Consider the following 20756-nt stretch of genomic DNA (forward strand, 5'->3'; position numbering starts at 1 on the left):
GCGGCATAGGGCTGAGAGTGGCCGGCTGGCCCCTGAAAATCCACGATAGGCAGGATGGTTCCCAGAACCAAGGTGGCACCAGTGCCAAGTCGAGCTGGTTTGATAGTAATAAATAGCTCCTGCAATCTGCCATCCAGAAGCGGGGCAGCTTACTTTTGTTTTCCAGGGAAACGGGCCGAGGTTTTTGTCTGTGGCCCTATGGCTGGGAGTGACCGGCTGGCTCCTGAAAAGCTACGATAGGCAGGATGGTGACCAGACCCATGGTGGCACCAGTGCCAAGCTGGGCTGATTTGATAGTACCAAGTGGCTCCTGCAATCTGCCATCAAAAAGTTGGCAGGCCAGTTTTGTTTTCCAGGGAAAAGTGCCGTTCTTTGTGTTTGGGGGCCTGTGGCTGGGAGTGGCCGGCTGTCTCCTTAGAATCCACGATAAGCAGGATGGTTCCCAGACCAGAACTGGCACCAGTGCCAAGTCGGGCTGGTTTGATGGTGCAAAGTGGCTCCTGCAATCTGCCATCCAGAAGCGGGGTAGCTTACTTTTGTTTGCCAGGGAAACGGGCCGAGGTTTGTGTCTGGGGGTCTATGGCTGGGAGGGACCGGCTGGCTCCTGAAAAGCTACGATAGGCAGGATGGTGACCAGACCCATGGTGGCACCAGTGCCAAGTTGGGCTGGTTTGATAGTACCAAGTGGCTCCTGCAATCTGCCATCAAAAAGTTGGCAGGCGAGTTTTGTTTTCCAGGGAAAAGCGCCGTTGTTTTTCTTTGGGGGCCTGTGGCTGGGAGTGGCCGCCTGGCTCCTTAGAATCTACGTTACGCAGCATGGTTCCCAGACCAAAGGCGGCAGCAGTGCCAAGTCGGGCTGGTTTGATACTACCATGTGGCTCCTGCAATCTGCCATCAAAATTTTGGCAGGCGAGTTTTGTTTTCCAGGGAAAAGCGCCGTTATTTGTGTTTGGGGGCCTGTGGCTGGGAGTGGCCCGCTGTCTCCTTAGAATCCACGATACGCAGGATGCTTCCCAGACCCAAGGTGGCACCAGTGCCAAGTCGGGCTGGTTTGATGGTGCAAAGTGTCTCCTGCAATCTGCCATCGAGTAGCGGGGTAGTTTACTTTTGTTTGCCAGGGAAACGGGCCAAGATTTGTGTCTGGCGCCCATGGCTGGGAGTGACCGGCTGGCTACTGAAAAGCTACGATAGGCAGGATGGTGACCAGACCCATGGAGGCACCAGTGCCAAGATGGGCTGGTTTGATAGTACCAAGTGGCTCCTGCAATCTGCCATCCAAAAGCAGGGCAGCTGAATTTTGTTTGCCAGAGAAAAGGGCCGTTGTTATTGTTTGGGGGCCTATGCCTCAGAGTGGCCGGCTGGCCCCTGAAAATCCACAATAGGCAGAATGGTTCCCAGATCCAAGGTGGCACCAGTGCCAAGTCGGGCTAGTTTGATGGTGCAAAGTGGCTCCTGCAATCTGCCATCCAGACGCGGGGCAGCTGATTTTTGTTTGCCAGAGAACAAGTCCGTGGTTCGTTTTTGGGGCCATATGGCTGGGAGTGGCCGGCTGGCTCCTTAAAATGCTCGATACGCAGGATGGTTTCCAGACCCAAGGTGGCACCAGTGCCAAGTTGGGCTGTTTTTGCAGTACCAAGTGCGTCCTGCAATTTGCCCTCCAGAAGAGGGGCAGTTGAGTTTTGTTTGCCAGAGAAAAGGGCCGTGGTTTGTGCTTGAGGGCATATGGCTGAGAGTGGCCGGCTGGCTCCTGAAAATCCACGCTAGGCAGGATGGTTCCCAAACCCAAGGTGGCACCATTGCCAAGTCGGGCTGGTTTGAGGGTGCAAAGTGGCTCCTGCAATCTGCCATCAAGAAGCGGGGTAGCCGATTTTTGTTTGCAAGAGAAAAGGTCTTTGGTTTTTTTTGGGCGCCTGTGGGTGGGAGTGGCCGGCTGGCTCATTAGAATCCACGATACGCAGCATGGTTCCCAGAGCCAAGGTGGCACCAGTGCCAAGTTGGGCTGGTTTTGTAGTAGCAAGTGGCTCCTGCAATTTGCCATCCAGAAGAGGGGCAGTTGAGTTTTGTTTGCCAGAGGAAACGGCCGTGGTTTTTGTTTGGGGGTACATGGCTGAGAGTAGCCGGCTGGCCCCTGAAACTCCACGATAGGCAGGATGGTTCCGAGATCCAAGGTGGAACCAGTGCCGAGTCGGGCTGGATTTATGTTGCAAAGTGGCTCCTGCAATCTGCCATCAAAAAGTTGGCAGGCGAGTTTTGTTTTCCAGGGAAAAGCGCCGTTGTTTGTGTTTGGGGGCCTGTGGCTGGGAGTGGCCAGCTGGCTCCTTTGAATCCACGATACGCAGGATGGTTCCCAGACCAGAGGTGGCACCAGTGCCAAGTCGGGCCAGTTTGATGGTGCAAACTGGCTCCTGCAATCTGCCATCCAGAAGCGGGGTAGCTTACTTTTGTTTGCCAGGGAAACAGGCCGAGGTTTTTGTCTGGGGGCCTATGGCTGGGAGTGACCGGCTGGCTCCTGAAAAGCTACGATAGGCAGGACGGTTACCAGACCCAAGGTGGCACCAGTGCCAAGTTGGGCTCTTTTTGTAGTACCAAGTGCCTCCTGCAATTTGCCCTCCAGAAGAGGGGCAGTTGAGTTTTGTTTGCCAGAGAAAAGGGCCGTGGTTTGTGCTTGAGGGCATATGGCTGAGAGTGGCCGGCTGGCTCCTGAAAATCCACGCTAGGCAGCATGGTTCCCAGACCAGAACTGGCACCAGTGCCAAGTCGGGCTGGTTTGATGGTGCAAAGTGGCTCCTGCAATCTGCCATCCAGAAGCGGGGTAGCCGATTTTTGTTTGCAAGAGAAAAGGTCTTTGGTTTTTTTTGGGCGCCTGTGGCTGGGAGTGGCCGGCTGGCTAATTAGAATCCACGATAAGCAGCATGGTTCCCAGAGCCAAGGTGGCACCAGTGCCAAGTTGGGCTGGTTTGATGGTGCAAAGTGGCTCCTGCAATCTGCCATCCAGAAGCGGGGCAGCTTACTTTTGTTTGCCAGGGAAACGGGCCGAGGTTTGTGTCTGGGGGCCTATGGCTGGGAGTGACCGGCTGGCTCCTGAAAAGCTACGATAGGCAGGATGGTGACCAGACCCATGGTGGCACCAGTGCCAAGTTGGTCTGATTTGATAGTACCAAGTGGCTCATGCAATCTGCCATCAAAAAGTTGGCAGGCGAGTTTTGTTTTCCAGGGAAAAGTGCCATTGATTGTGTTTGGGGGCCTATGGCTGGGAGTGGCCAACTGGCTCCTTAAAATGCACGATACGCAGGATGGTTCCCAGACCCAAGGTGGCACCAGTGCCAAGTCGGGCTGCTTTTGTAGTACCAAGTGCGTCCTGCAATTTGCCATCCAGAACAGGGGCAGTTGAGTTTTGTTTACCAGAGTAAAGTGCCGTGGTTTTTGTTTGGGGACCTATGGCTGAGAGTGGCCGACTGGCCCCTGAAAATCCACGATAGGCAGGATGGTTCCCAGATCCAAGGTGGCACCAGTGCCAAGTCGGGCTGGTTTGATGGTGCAAAGTGGCCCCTGCAATCTGCCATCCAGACGCGGGGCAGCGGATTTTTGTTTGCTGGAGAAAAGTTCCGTGGTTTGTTTTTGGCGGTATATGGATGGGAGTGGCCGGCTGTCTCCTTAAAAAGCACGATATGCAGGATGGTTCCCTGACCCAATGTGGCATCAGCGCCAAGTCGGGCTGTTTTCGTAGTACCAAGTGCGTCCTGCAATTTGCCGTCCTGACGAGGGGCAGTTGAGTTTTGTTTTCCAGAGAAAAGGGCCGTGGTTTGTGTTTGGGGGCCGGTGGCTGGGAGTGGCCGGCTGGCTCCTTAGAATCGACGATACGCAGGATGGTTCCCAGACCCGAGGTGGCACCAGTGCCAAGTCGGGCTGGTTTGATGGTTCAAAGTGGCTCCTGCAATCTGCCATCCAGAAGCGGGGTAGCTTACTTTTGTTTGCCAGGGAAACGGGCAGAGATTTGTGTTTGGGGCCTATGGCTGGGACTGACCGGCTGGCTCCTGAAAATCTACGATAGGCAGGATGGTTACCAGACCCAGGGAGGCACCAGTGCCAAGTCGGGCTGGTTTGATAGTACCAAGTGGCTCCTGCAATCTGCCATCCAGAAGCGGGGCAGCTTACTTTTGTTTGCCAGGGAAACGGGCCGAGGTTTGTGTCTGGCGGCCTATGGCTGGGAGTGACCGGCTGGCTCCTGAAAAGCTCCGATAGGCAGGATGCTGACCAGACCCATGGTGGCAGCAGTTCCAAGTTGGGCTTGTTTCATAGTACCAAGAGGCTCCTGCAATCTGCCATCAAAAAGTTGGCAGGCGAGTTTTGTTTTCCAGGGAAAAGCGCCGTTGTTTGTGTTTGGGGGCCTGTGGCTGGGAGTGGCCAGCTGTCTCCTTAGAATCCACGATACGCAGGATGGTTCCCAGACCAGAGGTGGCACCAGTGCCAAGTCGGGCTGGTTTGATGGTGCAAAGTGGCTCCTGCAATCTGCCATCCAGAAGCGGGGTAGCTTACTTTTGTTTGCCAGGGAAATGGGCAGAGCTTTGTGTCTGGGCGCCTATGGCTGGGAGAGACCGGCTGGCTCCTGAAAAGCTACGATAGGCAGGATGGTTACCAGACCCATGGAGGCACCAGTGCCAAGTCGGGCTGGTTTGATAGTACCAAGTCGCTCCTGCAATCTGCCATCCAAAAGCAGGGCAACTGAGTTTTGTTTGCCAGAGAAAAGCGATGTTGTTTGTGTTTGGGGTCCTGTGGCTGGGAGTGGCCAGCTGGCTCCTTAGAATCTACGATACGCAGGATGGTTCCCAGACCCAAGGTGGCACCAGTGCCAAGTCGGGCTGGTTTGATAGTACCAAGTGGTTTCTGCAATCTGCCATCCGGAAGCGGGGCAGCTTACTTTTGTTTACCATGGAAAAGGGCCGAGGTTTGTGTCTGGGGGCCTATGGCTGGGAGTGACCGGCTGGCTCCTGAAAAGCTACGATAGGCAGGATGGTGACCAGGCCCATGGTGACACCAGTGCCAAGTTGGGCTTGTTTGATAGTACCAAGTGGCTCCTGCAATCTGCCATCCAGAAGTGGGGCAGCTGAGTTTTGTTTGCCAGAGAAAAGGGCCGTGGTTTTTGTTTGGGGGCCTATGGCTCAGAGTGACCGACTGGCCCCTGAAAATCCACGATAGGCAGAATGGTTCCCAGACCCAAGGTGGCACCATTGCCAAGGTAGACTGTTTTTGTAGTACCAAGTGCGTCCTGCAATTTGCCTTCCAGAAGAGGGGCAGTTGAGTTTTGTTTGCCAGAGAAAAGGGCCGTGGTTTGTGTTTGAGTGCATATGGCTGAGAGTGGCCGGCTTACCCCACAAAATCCACAATAGGCAGGATGGTTCCCGGAGCCAAGGTGGCACCAGTGCCAAGTCGGGCTGGTTTGATAATACTAAATAGCTCCTGCAATCTGCCATCCAGAAGCGGGGTAGCTTAATTTTGTTTGTCAGGGAAATGGGTAGAGCTTTGTGTCTGGAGTCCTGTGGCTGGAAGTGGCCGGCTGGCTCCTTAGAATCCACGATACGCAGGATGGTTACCAGAGCCAAGGCGGCACCAGTGCCAAGTTGGGCTGGTTTGATAGTACCAAATGGCTCCTGCAATCTGCCATCAAAAAGTTGGCAGGCGAATTTTGTTTTCCAGGGAAAAGCGCCGTTGTTTGTGTTTGGGGGCCTGTGGCTGGGAGTGGCCGGCTGGCTAATTAGTATCCACGATACGCAGGATGTTTCCCAGACCCGAGGTGGCACCAGTGCCAAGTGTGGATAGTTTGATGGTGCATAGTGGCTCCTGCAATCTGCCATCCAGAAGCGGGGTAGCTTACTTTTGTTTGCCAGGGAAACGGGCCGAGGTTTCTTTCTGGGGGCCTATGGCTGGGAGTGACCGGCTGGCTCCGGAAAAGCTACAGTAGGCAGGATGATTACCAGACCCATGGTAGTAGCAGTGCCAAGTTGGGCTGATTTGATAGTACCAAGTGGCTCCTGCAATCTGCCATCAAAAAGTTGGCAGGCGAGTTTTGTTTTCCAGGGAAAAGCGCCGTTGTTTGTGTTTGGGGCCCTGTGGCTGGGAGTGCCCGCGTGTCGTTTTAGAATCCACGATACGCAGCATGGTTCCCAGATCCAAGGTGGCACCAGTGCTAAGTCGGGCTGGTTTGATAGTACCAAGTGCGTCCTGCAATCTGCCATCCAGAAGCGGGGCAGCTTACTTTTGTTTTCCAGGGAAACGGGCCGAGGTATTTGTCTGGGGCCCTATGGCAGGGAGTGACTGGCTGGCTCCTGAAAAGCTACGATAGGCAGGATGTTTACCAGGCCCATGGTAGCAGCAGTGCCAAGTTGGGCTGGTTTGATAGTACCAAGTGGCTCCTGCAATCTGCCATCAAAAAGTTGGCAGGTGAGTTTTGTTTTCTGGGGAAAAGCGCCGTTGTTTGTGTTTGGGGGCCTGTGGCTGGGAGTGGCCGGGTGGCTGCTTAGAATCCACAATACGCAGGATGGTTCCCAGGCCAGAGGTGGCACCAGTGTCAAGTCGGGCTGGTTTGAATGTGCAAAGTGGCTCCTGCAATCTGCCATCCAGAAGCGGGGTAGCTTACTTTTGTTTGCCAGGGAAACGGGCCGAAATTCTTATCTGGGGGCCAGTTGCTGGGGTTGGCTGGCTGGCCCCTGAAAAGCTACGATAGGCAGGATGGTGACCAGACCCATAGTGGCACCAGTGCCAAGTTGGGCTGGTTTGATAGTACCAAGTGGCTCCTGCACTCTGCCATCAAAAAGCTAGCAGGCGAGTTTTGTTTTCCAGGGAAAAGCGCCGTTGTTTGTGTTTGGGGGCCTGTGGCTGGGAGTGGCCGGCTGGCTCCTTAGAACCCACGATACGCAGGATGGTTCCCAGACCAGAGATGGCACCTGTGCCAAGTCGGGCTGGTTTGATGATGCAAAGTTGCTCCTGCAATCTGCCATCCAGAAGCGGGGCAGCTGAATTTTGTTTGCCAGAGAAAAATGCTGTTGTTTGTGTTTGGGGGCCTGTAGCTTGCAGTGTCGGGCTGGCTCCTGAAAATCCATGATACGCAGCATGCTTCCCAGACCCAAGGTGGCACCAGTGCCAAGTAGGACTGGTTTGATAGTACCAAGTGGCTCCTGCAATCTGCCATCAAAAAGTTGGCAGGCGAGTTTTGTTTTCCAGGGTAAAGCGCCGTTGTTTGTGTTTGGGGGCCTGTGGCTGGGAGTGGCCGCCTGGCGCCTTAGAATCTACGTTACGCAGCATGGTTCCCAGACCCATGGTGGCAGCAGTGCCAAGTCGGGCTGGTTTGATAGTACCAAGTGGCTCCTGCAATCTACCATCAAAAAGTTGGCAGGCCAGTTTTGTTTTCCAGGGAAAAGCGCCGTTGTTTGTGTTTGGGGGCCTGTGGCTGGGAGTGGCCAGCTGGCTCCTAAGAATCCAAGATACGCAGGATGGTTTCCAGACCAGAGGTGGCACCAGTGCCCAGTCGGGCTTGTTTGATGGTGCAAAGTGTCTCCTGCAATCTGCCATCCAGAAGCGGGGTAGCTTACTTTTGTTTGCCAGGGAAACGGGCAGAGCTTTGTGTCTGGGGCCTATGGCTGGGAGTGACCGGCTGGCTCCTGAAAAGGTACGATACGCAGGATGGTGACCAGACCCATGGAGGCACCAGTGCCAAGTTGGGCTGGTTTGATAGTACCAAGTGGCTCCTGCAATCTGCCATCCAAAAGCAGGGCAGCTGAGATTTTTTTGCCTGTGAATCGGGCCGTTGTTTTTGATTGGGGTCTGTGGCCGAGAGTGGTCGGCTGGCTCCTGACAATCCACAATACGCAGGATGGTTCCCAGACCCAAGGTGGCACCACTGCCAAGTTGGGCTGGTTTGATTGTACCAAGTGCGTCCTGCAATCTGCCATCCAGAAGCGGGGCAGCTGAGTTTTGTTTGCCAGAGAAAAGGGCCGTGGTTTTTGTTTGGGGGCCTATGGCTCAGAGTGGCCGGCTGGCCCCTGAAAATCCACAATTGGCAGAATGGTTCCCAGACCCAAGGTGGCACCAGAGCCAAGTCGGGCTGGTTTGATGGTGCAAAGAGGCTCCTGCAATCTGCCATCCCGACGCGGGGCAGCTGATTTTTGTTTGCCAGAGAACAAGTCCGTGGTTCATTTTTGGGGGCATATGGCTGGGAGTGGCCGGCTGGCTCCTTAAAAAGCTCGATACGCAGGATGGTTCCCAGGCCAGAGGTGGCACCAGTTCCAAGTTGGGCTGTTTTTGTAGTACCAAGTGCGTCCTGCAATTTGCCTTCCAGAAGAGGGGCAGTTGAGTTTTGTTTGCCAGAGAAAAGGGCCGTGGTTTGTGTTTGAGGGCATATGGCTGAGAGTGGCCGGCTGACCCCTGAAAATCCACAATAGGCAGGATGGTTCCCAGAGCCAAGGTGGCACCAGTGCCAAGTCGGGCTGGTTTGATAGTACTAAATAGCTCCTGCAATCTGCCATCAAAAAGTTGGCAGGCGACTTTTGTTTTCCAGGGAAAAGCGCCGTTGTTTTTGTTTGGGTGCCTGTGGCTGGGAGTGGCCGGCTGGCTCCTTAGAATCCACGATATGCAGGATGGTTCCCAGACCCAAGGTGGCACCAGTGCCAAGTTGGGCTGGTTTGATGGTGCAATGTGGCTCCTGCAATCTGCCATCCAGAAGCAGGGTAGCTTACTTTTGTTTTCCAGGGAAACGGGCAGAGCTTTGTGTCTGGGGGCCTATGGCTGGGAGTGGCCAGCTGGCTCCTTAAAATGCACGATACGCAGGATGGTGACCAGACCCAAGGTGGCACCAGTGCCAAGTCGGGCTGCTTTTGTAGTACCAAGTGCGTCCTGCAATTTGCCATCCAGAAGAGGGGCAGTTGAGTTTTGTTTACCAGAGTAAAGTGCCGTGGTTTGTTTTTGGGGGCCTATGGCTGAGAGTGGCCGGCTGGCCCCTGAAAATCCACGATAGGCAGGATGGTTCCCAGATCCAAGGTGGCACCAGTGCCAAGTCGGGCTGGTTTGATGGTGCAAAGTGGCTCCTGCAATCTGCCATCCAGACGCGGGGCAGCGGATTTTTGTTTGCTGGAGAAAAGTTCCATGGTTTGTTTTTGGCGGTATATGGCTGGGCGTGGCCGGCTGTCTCCTTAAAAAGCTCGATACGCAGGATGGTTCCCTGACCCAAGGTGGCATCAGTGCCAAGTCGGGCTGTTTTCGTAGTACCAAGTGCGTCCTGCAATTTGCCATCCAGAAGAGGGGCAGCTTACTTTTGTTTGCCAGGGAAACGGGCCGAGGTTTGTGTTTGGGGGCCTATGGCTGGGAGTGACGGGCTGGCTCCTGAAAAGCTACAATAGGCAGGATGGTGACCAGACCCATGGTGGCACCAGTGCCAAGCTGGGCTGATTTGATAGTACCAAGTGGCTCCTGCAATCTGCCATCAAAAAGTTGGCAGGCAAGTTTTGTTTTCCAGGGAAAAGCGCCGTTGTTTGTGTTTGGGGGCCTGTGGCTGGGAGTGGCCCGCTGTCTCCTTAGAATCCACGATAAGCAGGATGGTTCCCAGACCAGAACTGGCACCAGTGCCAAGTCGGGCTGGTTTGATGGTGCAAAGTGGCTCCTGCAATCTGCCATCCAGAAGCGGGGTAGCTTACTTTTGTTTGCCAGGGAAACATGCCGAGGTTTATGTCTGGGGGCCTATGGCTGGGAGTGACCGGCTGGCTCCTGAAAAGCTACGATAGGCAGGATGGTGACCAGACCCATGGTGGCACCAGTGCCAAGTTCGGCTGGTTTGATAGCACCAAGTGGCTCCTGCAATCTGCCATCAAAAAGTTGGCAGGCGAGTTTTGTTTTCCAGGGAAAAGTGCCGTTGTTTTTCTTTGGGGGCTTGTGGCTGGGAGTGGCCGCCTGGCGCCTTAGAATCTACGTTACGCAGCATGGTTCCCAGACCAAAGGTGGCAGCAGTGCCAAGTCGGGCTGGTTTGATACTACCAAGTGGCTCCTGCAATCTGCCATCAAAAAGTTGGCAGGCCAGTTTTGTTTTCTAGGGAAAAGCGCCGTTGTTTGTGTTTGGGGGCCTGCGGCTGGGAGTGGCCGGCTGGCTCCTTAGAATCCACGATACGCAGGATGGTTCCCAGACCAGAGGTGGCACCAGTGCCAAGTTGGGCTGGTTTGATAGTTTGAAGTGGCTCCTGCAATGTGCCATCCAGACGCTGGGCAGCTGAGTTTTGTTTCCCAGAGAAAAGGGCCGTGGGTTGTGTTTGGTGTCATATGGCTGGGAGTGGCCAGCTGGCTCCTTAAAATGCACGATACGCAGGATGGTGACCAGACCCAAGGTGGCACCAGTGCCAAGTCGGGCTGGTTTTTTAGTACCAAGTGCGTCCTGCAATTTGCCATCCCGAAGAGGGGCAGTTGAGTTTTGTTTACCAGAGTAAAGTGCCATGGTTTGTTTTTGGGGGCCTATGGCTGAGAGTGGCCGGCTGGCCCCTGAAAATCCACGATAGGCAGAATGGTTCCCAGATCCAAGGTGGCACCAGTGCCAAGTCGGGCTGGTTTGATGGTGCAAAGTGGCTCCTGCAATCTGCCATCCAGACGCCGGGCAGCGGATTTTTGTTTGCTGGAGAAAAGTTCCGTGGTTTGTTTTTGGGGGTATATGGCTGGGAGTGGCCGGCTGGCTCGTTAAAAAGCTCGATACGCAGGATGGTTCCCAGGCCAGAGGTGGCACCAGTGCCAAGTTGGGCTGTTTTTGTAGTACCAAGTGCGTCCTGCAATTTGCCCTCCAGAAGAGGGGCAGTTGAATTTTGTTTGCCAGAGAAAAGGGCCGTGGTTTGTGTTTGAGGGCATATAGCTGAGAGTGGCCGGCTGACACCTGAAAATCCACAATAGGCAGGATGGTTCCCAGAGTCAAGGTGGCACCAGTGCCAAGTCGGGCTGGTTTGATAGTACTAAATAGCTCCTGCAATCTGCCCTCAAAATGTTGGCAAGCGAGTTTTGTTTTCCAGGGAAAAGCGCCGTTGTTTTTGTTTGGGGGCCTGTGGCTGGGAGCGCCCGGCTGGCTCCTTAAAATGCACGATACGCAGGATGGTGACCAGACCCAAGGTGGCACCAGTGCCAAGTCGGGCTGCTTTTGTAGTACCAAGTGCGTCCTGCAATTTGCCATCCAGAAGAGGGGCAGTTGAGTTTTGTTTACCAGAGGAAAGGGCCGTGGTTTGTTTTTGGGGGCCTATGGCTGAGAGTGGCCGGCTGGCCCCTGAAAATCCACGATAGGCAGGATGGTTCCCAGATCCAAGGTGGCACCAGTGCCAAGTCGGGCTGGTTTGATGGTGCAAAGTGGCTCCTGCAATCTGCCATCCAGACGCGGGGCAGTGGATTTTTGTTTGCAAGAGAAAAGTTCCGTGGTTTGTTTTTGGCGGTATATGGCTGGGCGTGGCCGGCTGGCTCCTTAAAAAGCTCGATACGCAGGATGGTTCCCTGACCCAAGGTGGCATCAGTGCCAAGTCGGGCTGTTTTCGTAGTACAAAGTGCGTCCTGCAATTTGCCATCCAGAAGAGGGGCAGTTGAGTTTTGTTTGCCAGAGAAAACGGCCGTGGTTTGTGTTTGGGGGCATAGGGCTGGGAGTGGCCGGCTGGCTCATTAAAAAGCTCGATACGCAGGATGGTTCCCAGGCCAGAGGTGGCACCAGTGCCAAGTTGGGCTGTTTTTGTAGTACCAAGTGCGTCCTGCAATTTGCCCTCCAGAAGAGGGGCAGTTGAATTTTGTTTGCCAGAGAAAAGGGCCGTGGTTTGTGTTTGAGGGCATATGGCTGAGAGTGGCCGGCTGACACCTGAAAATCCACAATAGGCAGGATGGTTCCCAGAGCCAAGGTGGCACCAGTGCCAAGTCGGGCTGGTTTGATAGTACTAAATAGCTCCTGCAATCTGCCATCAAAATGTTGGCAAGCGAGTTTTGTTTTCCAGGGAAAAGCGCCGTTGTTTTTGTTTGGGGGCCTGTGGCTGGGAGTGGCCGGCTGGCTCCTTAGAATCCACGATACGCAGGATGGTTCCCAGACCCAAGGTGGCACCAGTGCCAAGTTGGGCTGGTTTGATGGTGCAAAGTGGCTCCTGCAATCTGCCATCCAGAAGCGGGGTAGCTTACTTTTGTTTTCCAGGGAAACGGGCAGAGCTTTGTGTCTGGGGGCCTATGGCTGGGAGTGGCCAGCTGGCTCCTTAAAATGCACGATACGCAGGATGGTGACCAGACCCAAGGTGGCACCAGTGCCAAGTCGGGCTGGTTTTGTAGTACCAAGTGCGTCCTGCAATTTGCCATCCAGAAGAGGGGCAGTTGAGTTTTGTTTACCAGAGTAAAGTGCCGTGGTTTGTTTTTGGGGGCCTATGGCTGAGAGTGGCCGGCTGGCCCCTGAAAATCCACGATAGGCAGGATGGTTCCCAGAACCAAGGTGGCACCAGTGCCAAGTCGGGCTGGTTTGATAGTAATAAATAGCTCCTGCAATCTGCCATCCAGAAGCGGGGCAGCTTACTTTTGTTTGCCAGGGAAACGGGCCGAGGTTTGTGTCTGGGGGCCTATGGCTGGGAGTGACCGGCTGGCTCCTGAAAAGCTACGATAGGCAGGATGGTGACCAGACCCATGGTGGCACCAGTGCCAAGCTGGGCTGATTTGATAGTACCAAGTGGCTCCTGCAATCTGCCATCAAAAAGTTGGCAGGCCAGTTTTGTTTTCCAGGGAAAAGTGCCGTTCTTTTTGTTTGGGGGCCTGTGGCTGGGAGTGGCCGGCTGTCTCCTTAGAATCCACGATAAGCAGGATGGTTCCCAGACCAGAACTGGCACCAGTGCCAAGTCGGGCTGGTTTGATGGTGCAAAGTGGCTCCTGCAATCTGCCATCCAGAAGCGGGGTAGCTTACTTTTGTTTGCCAGGGAAACGGGCCGAGGTTTGTGTCTGGGGGTCTATGGCTGGGAGGGACCGGCTGGCTCCTGAAAAGCTACGATAGGCAGGATGGTGACCAGACCCATGGTGGCACCAGTGCCAAGTTGTACTGGTTTGATAGTACCAAGTGGCTCCTGCAATCTGCCATCAAAAATTTGGCAGGCGAGTTTTGTTTTCCAGGGAAAAGCGCCGTTGTTTTTCTTTGGGGGCCTGTGGCTGGGAGTGGCCGCCTGGCGCCTTAGAATCTACGTTATGCAGCATGGTTCCCAGACCAAAGGTGGCAGCAGTGCAGAGTTGGGCTGGTTTGATAGTACCAAGTGGCTCCTGCAATCTGCCATCAAAATTTTGGCAGGCGAGTTTTGTTTTCCAGGGAAAAGCGCCGTTGTTTGTGTTTGGGGGCCTGCGGCTGGGAGTGGCTGGCTGGATAATTAGAATCCACGATACGCAGGATGGTTCCCAGAGCCAAGGTGGCACCAGTGCCAAGTCGGGCTGGTTTGATAGTTTGAAGTGGCTCCTGCAATGTGCCATCCAGACGCTGGGCAGCTGAGTTTTGTTTCCCAGAGAAAAGGGCCGTGGGTTGTGTTTGGTGTCATATGGCTGGGAGTGGCCAGCTGGCTCCTTAAAATGCACGATACGCAGGATGGTGACCAGACCCAAGGTGGCACCAGTGCCAAGTCGGGCTGGTTTTTTAGTACCAAGTGCGTCCTGCAATTTGCCATCCCGAAGAGGGGCAGTTGAGTTTTGTTTACCAGAGTAAAGTGCCATGGTTTGTTTTTGGGGGCCTATGGCTGAGAGTGGCCGGCTGGCCCCTGAAAATCCACGATAGGCAGAATGGTTCCCAGATCCAAGGTGGCACCAGTGCCAAGTCGGGCTGGTTTGATGGTGCAAAGTGTCTCCTGCAATCTGCCATCGAGAAGCGGGGTAGCTTACATTTCTTTGCCAGGGAAACGGGCCAAGATTTGTGTCTGGCGCCCATGGTTGGGAGTGACCGGCTGGCTACTGAAAATCTACGATAGGCAGGATGGTGACCAGACCCATGGAGGCACCAGTGCCAAGTTGGGCTGGTTTGATAGTACCAAGTGGCTCCTGCAATCTGCCATCCAAAAGCAGGTCAGCTGAGTTTTGTTTGCCAGAGAAAAGGGCCGTGGTTTTTGTTTGGGGGCCTATGCCTCAGAGTGGCCGGCTGGCCCCTGAAAATCCACAATAGGCAGGATGGTTCCCAGAGCCAAGGTGGCACCAGTGCCAAGTTGGGCTGGTTTGATAGTACTAAATAGCTCCTGCAATCTGCCATCAAAAAGTTGGCAATCGAGTTTTGTTTTCCAGGGAAAAGCGCCGTTGTTTTTGTTTGGGTGCCTGTGGCTGGGAGTGGCCGGCTGGCTCCTTAGAATCCACGATACGCAGGATGGTTCCCAGACCCAAGGTGGCACCAGTGCCAAGTTGGGCTGGTTTGATGGTGCAAAGTGGCTCCTGCAATCTGCCATCCAGAAGCGGGGTAGCTTACTTTTGTTTGCCAGGGAAACGGGCAGAGCTTTGTGTCTGGGGGCCTATGGCTGGGAGTGGCCAGCTGGCTCCTTAAAATGCACGATACGCAGGATGGTGACCAGACCCAAGGTGGCACCAGTGCCAAGTCGGGCTGCTTTTGTAGTACCAAGTGCGTCCTGCAATTTGCCATCCAGAAGAGGGGTAGTTGAGTTTTGTTTACCAGAGTAAAGTGCCGTGGTTTGTTTTTGGGGGCCTATGGCTGAGAGTGGCCGGCTGGCCCCTGAAAATCCACGATAGGCAGGATGGTTCCCAGATCCAAGGTGGCACCAGTGCCAAGTCGGGCTGGTTTGATGGTGCAAAGTGGCTCCTGCAATCTGCCATCCAGACGCGGGGCAGCGGATTTTTGTTTGCAAGGGAAAAGTTCCGTGGTTTGTTTTTGGCGGTATATGGCTGGGCGTGGCCGGCTGGCTCCTTAAAAAGCTCGATACGCAGGATGGTTCCCTGACCCAAGGTGGCATCACTGCCAAGTCGGGCTGTTTTCGTAGTACCAAGTGCGTCCTGCAATTTGCCATCCCGAAGAGGGGCAGTTGAGTTTTGTTTTCCAGAGAAAAGGGCCCTGGTTTGTGTTTGGGGGCCTATGGCTGAGAGTGGCCGGCTGGCCCCTGAAAATCCACGATAGGCAGGATGGTTCCCAGATCCAAGGTGGCACCAGTGCCAAGTCGGGCTGGTTTGATAGTAATAAATAGCTCCTGCAATGTGCCATCCAGAAGCGGGGCAGCTTACTTTTGTTTGCCAGGGAAACGGGCCGAGGTTTGTGTCTGGGGGCCTATGGCTGGGAGTGACCGGCTGGCTCCTGAAAAGCTACGATAGGCAGGATGGTGACCAGACCCATGGTGGCACCAGTGCCAAGCTGGGCTGATTTGATAGTACCAAGTGGCTCCTGCAATCTGCCATCAAAAAGTTGGCAGGCCAGTTTTGTTTTCCAGGGAAAAGTGCCGTTCTTTGTGTTTGGGGGCCTGTGGCTGGGAGTGGCCCGCTGTCTCCTTAGAATCCACGATAAGCAGGATGGTTCCCAGACCAGAACTGGCACCAGTGCCAAGTCGGGCTGGTTTGATGGTGCAAAGTGTCTCCTGCAATCTGCCATCCAGAAGCGGGGTAGCTTACTTTTGTTTGCCAGGGAAACGGGCCGAGGTTTGTGTCTGGGGGTCTATGGCTGGGAGGGACCGGCTGGCTCCTGAAAAGCTACGATAGGCAGGATGGTGACCAGACCCATGGTGGCACCAGTGCCAAGTTGGGCTGGTTTGATAGTACCAAGTGGCTCCTGCAATCTGCCATCAAAAAGTTGGCAGGCGAGTTTTGTTTTCCAGGGAAAAGCGCCGTTGTTTTTCTTTGGGGGCCTGTGGCTGGGAGTGGCCGCCTGGCGCCTTAGAATCTACTTTACGCAGCATGGTTCCTAGACCAAAGGCGGCAGCAGTGCCAAGTCGGGCTGGTTTGATACTACCAAGTGGCTCCTGCAATCTGCCATCAAAATTTTGGCAGGCGAGTTTTGTTTTCCAGGGAAAAGCGCCGTTATTTGTGTTTGGGGGCCTGCGGCTGGGAGTGGCCGGCTGGCTCCTTAGAATCCACGATACGCAGGATGGTTCCCAGAGCCAAGGTGGCACCAGTGCCAAGTCGGGCTGGTTTGATAGTAATAAATAGCTCCTGCAATCTGCCATCATAAAGTTGGCAGGCGAGTTTTGTTTTCCAGGGAAAAGCGCTGTTGTTTGTGTTTGGGGGCCTGTGGCTGGGAGTGGCCAGCTGGCTCCTTAGAATCCACGATAAGCAGGATGGTTCCCAGACCCAAGGTGGCACCAGTGCCAAGTCGGGCTGGTTTGATGGTGCAAAGTGTCTCCTGCAATCTGCCATCGAGAAGCGGGGTAGCTTACTTTTCTTTGCCAGGGAAACGGGCCAAGATTTGTGTCTGGCGCCCATGGCTGGGAGTGACCGGCTGGCTACTGAAAAGCTACGATAGGCAGGATGGTGACCAGACCCATGGAGGCACCAGTGCCAAGTTGGGCTGGTTTGATAGTACCAAGTGGCTCCTGCAATCTGCCATCCAAAAGCAGGGCAGCTGAGTTTTGTTTGCCAGAGAAAAGGGCCGTGGTTATTGTTTGGGGGCCTATGCCTCAGAGTGGCCGGCTGGCCCCTGAAAATCCACAATAGGCAGCATGGTTCCCAGATCCAAGGTGGCACCAGTGCCAAGTCGGGCTGGTTTGATGGTGCAAAGTGGCTCCTGCAATCTGCCATCCAGACGCGGGGCAGCTGATTTTTGTTTCCCAGAGAAAAGGGCCGTGTCTTGTGTTTGGTGTCATATGGCTGAGAGTGGCCAGCTGGCTCCTTAAAATGCACGATACGCAGGATGGTGACCAGACCCAAGGTGGCACCAGTGCCAAGTCGGGCTGCTTTTGTAGTACCAAGTGCGTCCTGCAATTTGCCTTCCAGATGAGGGGCAGTTGAGTTTTGTTTACCAGAGTAAAGTGCCGTGGTTTGTTTTTGGGGGCCTATGGCTGAGAGTGGCCGGCTGGCCCCTGAAAATCCACGATAGGCAGGATGGTTCCCAGATCCAAGGTGGCAGCAGTGCCAAGTCGGGCTGGTTTGATGGTGCAAAGTGGCTCCTGCAATCTGCCATCCAGACGCGGGGCAGCGGATTTTTGTTTGCAAGAGAAAAGTTCCGTGGTTTGTTTTTGGCGGTATATGGCTGGGCGTGGCCGGATGGCTCTTTAAAAAGCTCCATACGCAGGATGGTTCCCTGACCCAAGGTGGCATCACTGCCAAGTCGGGCTGTTTTCGTAGTACCAAGTGCGTCCTGCAATTTGCCATCCAGAAGAGGGGCAGTTGAGTTTTGTTTGCCAGAGAAAAGGGCCGTGGTTTGTGTTTGGGGGCATAGGGCTGAGAGTGGCCGGCTGGCCCCTGAAAATCCACGATAGGCAGGATGGTTCCCAGAGCCAAGGTGGCACCAGTGCCAAGTCGGGCTGGTTTGATAGTAATAAATAGCTCCTGCAATCTGCCATCCAGAAGCGGGGCAGCTGAGTTTTGTTTGCCAGGGAAACGGGCCGAGGTTTGTGTCTGGGGGCCTATGGCTGGGAGTGACCGGCTGGCTCCTGAAAAGCTACGATAGGCAGGATCTTTACCAGACCCATGGTGGCACCAGTGCCAAGTTGGGCTGGTTTGATAGTACCAAGTGGCTCCTGCAATCTGCCATCAAAAAGTTGGCAGGCGAGTTTGGTTTTCCAGGGAAAAGCACCGTTATTTTTCTTTGGGGGCTTGTGGCTGGGAGTGGCCGCCTGGCGCCTTAGAGTCTACGTTACGCAGCATGGTTCCCAGACCCAAGGCGGCAGCAGTGCCAAGTCGGGCTGGTTTGATAGTACCAAGTGGCTCCTGCAATCTGCCATCAAAGTTTTGGCAGGCGAGTTTTGTTTTCCAGGGAAAAGCGCCATTGTTTGTGTTTGGGGGCCTGCGGCTGGGAGTGACCGGCTGGCTCCTTAGAATCCACGATACGCAGGATGGTTCCCAGACCCAAGGTGGCACCAGTGCCAAGTCGGGCTGGTTTGATAGTACGAAGTGGATCCTGCAATGTGCCATCCAGAAGCTGGGCAGCTGAGTTTTGTTTCCCAGAGAAAAGGGCCGTGGGTTGTGTTTGGTGTCATATGGCTGGGAGTGGCCAGCTGGCTCCTTAAAATGCACGATACGCAGGATGGTGACCAGACCCAAGGTGGCACCAGTGCCAAGTCGGGCTGGTTTTTTAGTACCAAGTGCGTTCTGCAATTTGCCATCCCGAAGAGGGGCGGTTGAGTTTTGTTTACCAGAGGAAAGGGCCGTGGTTTGTGTTTGGGGGCCTATGGCTGAGAGTGGCCGACTGGCCCCTGAAAATCCACGATAGGCAGGATGGTTCCCAGATCCAAGGTGGCACCAGTGCCAAGTCGGGCTGGTTTGATGGTGCAAAGTGGCTCCTGCAATCTGCCATCCAGACGCGGGGCAGCGGATTTTTGCTTGCTGGAGAAAAGTTCCGTGGTTTGTTTTTGGCGGTATATGGCTGGGCGTGGCCGGATGGCTCCTTAAAAAGCTCGATACGCAGGATGGCTCCCTGACCCAAGGTGGCATCACTGCCAAGTCGGGCTGTTTTCGTAGTACCAAGTGCGTCCTGCAATTTGCCATCCAGAAGAGGGGCAGTTGAGTTTTGTTTGCCAGAGAAAAGGGCCGTGGTTTGTGTTTGGGGGCATAGGGCTGAGAGTGGCCGGCTGGCCCCTGAAAATCCACGATAGGCAGGATGGTTCCCAGAGCCAAGGTGGCACCAGTGCCAAGTCGGGCTGGTTGGATAGTAATAAATAGCTCCTGCAATCTGCCATCCAGAAGCGGGGCAGCTGAGTTTAGTTTGCCAGGGAAACGGGCCGAGCTTTGTGTCTGGGGGCCTATGGCTGGGAGTGACCGGCTGGCTCCTGAAAAGCTACGATAGGCAGGATGTTTACCAGACCCATGGTGGCACCAGTGCCAAGTTGGGCTGATTTGATAGTACCAAGTGGCTCCTGCAATCTGCCATCAAAAAGTTGGCAGGCGAGTTTTTTTTCCAGGGAAAAGCACCGTTGTTTTTCTTTGGGGGCCTGTGGCTGGGAGTGGCCGCCTGGCGCCTTAGAGTCTACGTTACGCAGCATGGTTCCCAGACCCAAGGCGGCAGCAGTGCCAAGTCGGGCTGGTTTGATAGTACCAAGTGGCTCCTGCAATCTGCCATCAAAGTTTTGGCAGGCGAGTTTTGTTTTCCAGGGAAAAGCGCCGTTGTTTGTGTTTGGGGGCCTGCGGCTGGGAGTGGCCGGCTGGCTCCTTAGAATCCACGATACGCAGGATGGTTCCCAGAGCCAAGGTGGCACCAGTGCCAAGTCGGGCTGGTTTGATAGTACGAAGTGGATCCTGCAATGTGCCATCCAGAAGCTGGGCTGCTGAGTTTTGTTTCCCAGAGAAAAGGGCCGTGGGTTGTGTTTGGTGTCATATGGCTGGGAGTGGCCAGCTGGCTCCTTAAAATGCACGATACGCAGGATGGTTCCCAGAACCAAGGTGGCACCAGTGCCAAGTCGGGCTGGTGTTTTAGTACCAAGTGCGTTCTGCATTTTGCCATCCCGAAGAGGGGCAGTTGAGTTTTGTTTACCAGAGTAAAGTTCCGTGGTTTGTGTTTGGGGGCCTATGGCTGAGAGTGGCCGACTGGCCCCTGAAAATCCACTATAGGCAGGATGGTACCCAGATCCAAGGTGGCACCAGTGCCAAGTCAGGCTGGTTTGATGGTGCAAAGTGGCTCCTGCAATCTGCATCCAGACGCGGGGCAGCGGATTTTTGTTTGCTGGAGAAAAGTTCCGTGGTTGGTTTTTGGGGGTCTATGGCTGGGAATGGCCGGCTGGCTCGTTAAAAAGCTCGATACGCAGGATGGTTCCCAGACCCAAGGTGGCATCACAGCCAAGTCGGGCTGGTTTGATAGTACCAAGTGGCTCCTGCAATCTGCCATCTAGAAGCGGGGCAGCTTACTTTTGTTTGCCAGGGAAAAGCGCCGTTGTTTGTGTCTGGCGGCCTATGGCTGAGAGTGACCGGCTGGCTCCTGAAAAGCTACGATAGGCAGGATGGTGACCAGACCCATTGTGGCACCAGTGCCAAGTCGGGCTGGTTTGATAGTACCAAGTGGCTCCTGCAATCTGCCATCAAAAAGTTGGCAGGCGAGTTTTGTTTTCCAGGGAAAAGCGCCGTTGTTTGTGTTTGGGGTCCTGTGGCTGGGAGTGGCCAGCTGGCTCCTTAGAATCCACGATACGCAGGATGGTTCCCAGACCAGAGGTGGCACCAGTGCCAAGTCGGGCTGGTTTGATGGTGCAAAGTGTCTCCTGCAATCTGCCATCCAGAAGCGGGGTAGCTTACTTTTGTTTGCCAGGGAAACGGGCCAAGCTTTGTGTCTGGCGCCCATGGCTGGGAGTGACCGTCTGCCTCCTGAAAAGCTACGATAGGCAGGATGGTTACCAGACCCATGGAGGCACCAGTGCCAAGTTGGGCTGGTTTGATAGTACCAAGTGGCTCCTGCAATCTGCCATCCAAAAGCAGGTCAGCTGAGTTTTGTTTGCCAGAGAACAAGTCCGTGGTTCGTTTTTGGGGGCATATGGCTGGGAGTGGCCCTCTGGCTCCTTAAAATGCTCGATACGCAGGATGGTTCCCAGACCCAAGGTGGCACCAGTGCCAAGTTGGGCTGTTTTTGTAGTACTAAGTGCGTCCTGCAATTTGCCCTCCAGAAGAGGGGCAGTTGAGTTTTGTTTGCCAGAGAA

Source organism: Melospiza georgiana, chromosome 3, assembly GCF_028018845.1.
Source record: "Melospiza georgiana isolate bMelGeo1 chromosome 3, bMelGeo1.pri, whole genome shotgun sequence".
Lineage (NCBI taxonomy): Eukaryota > Metazoa > Chordata > Aves > Passeriformes > Passerellidae > Melospiza > Melospiza georgiana.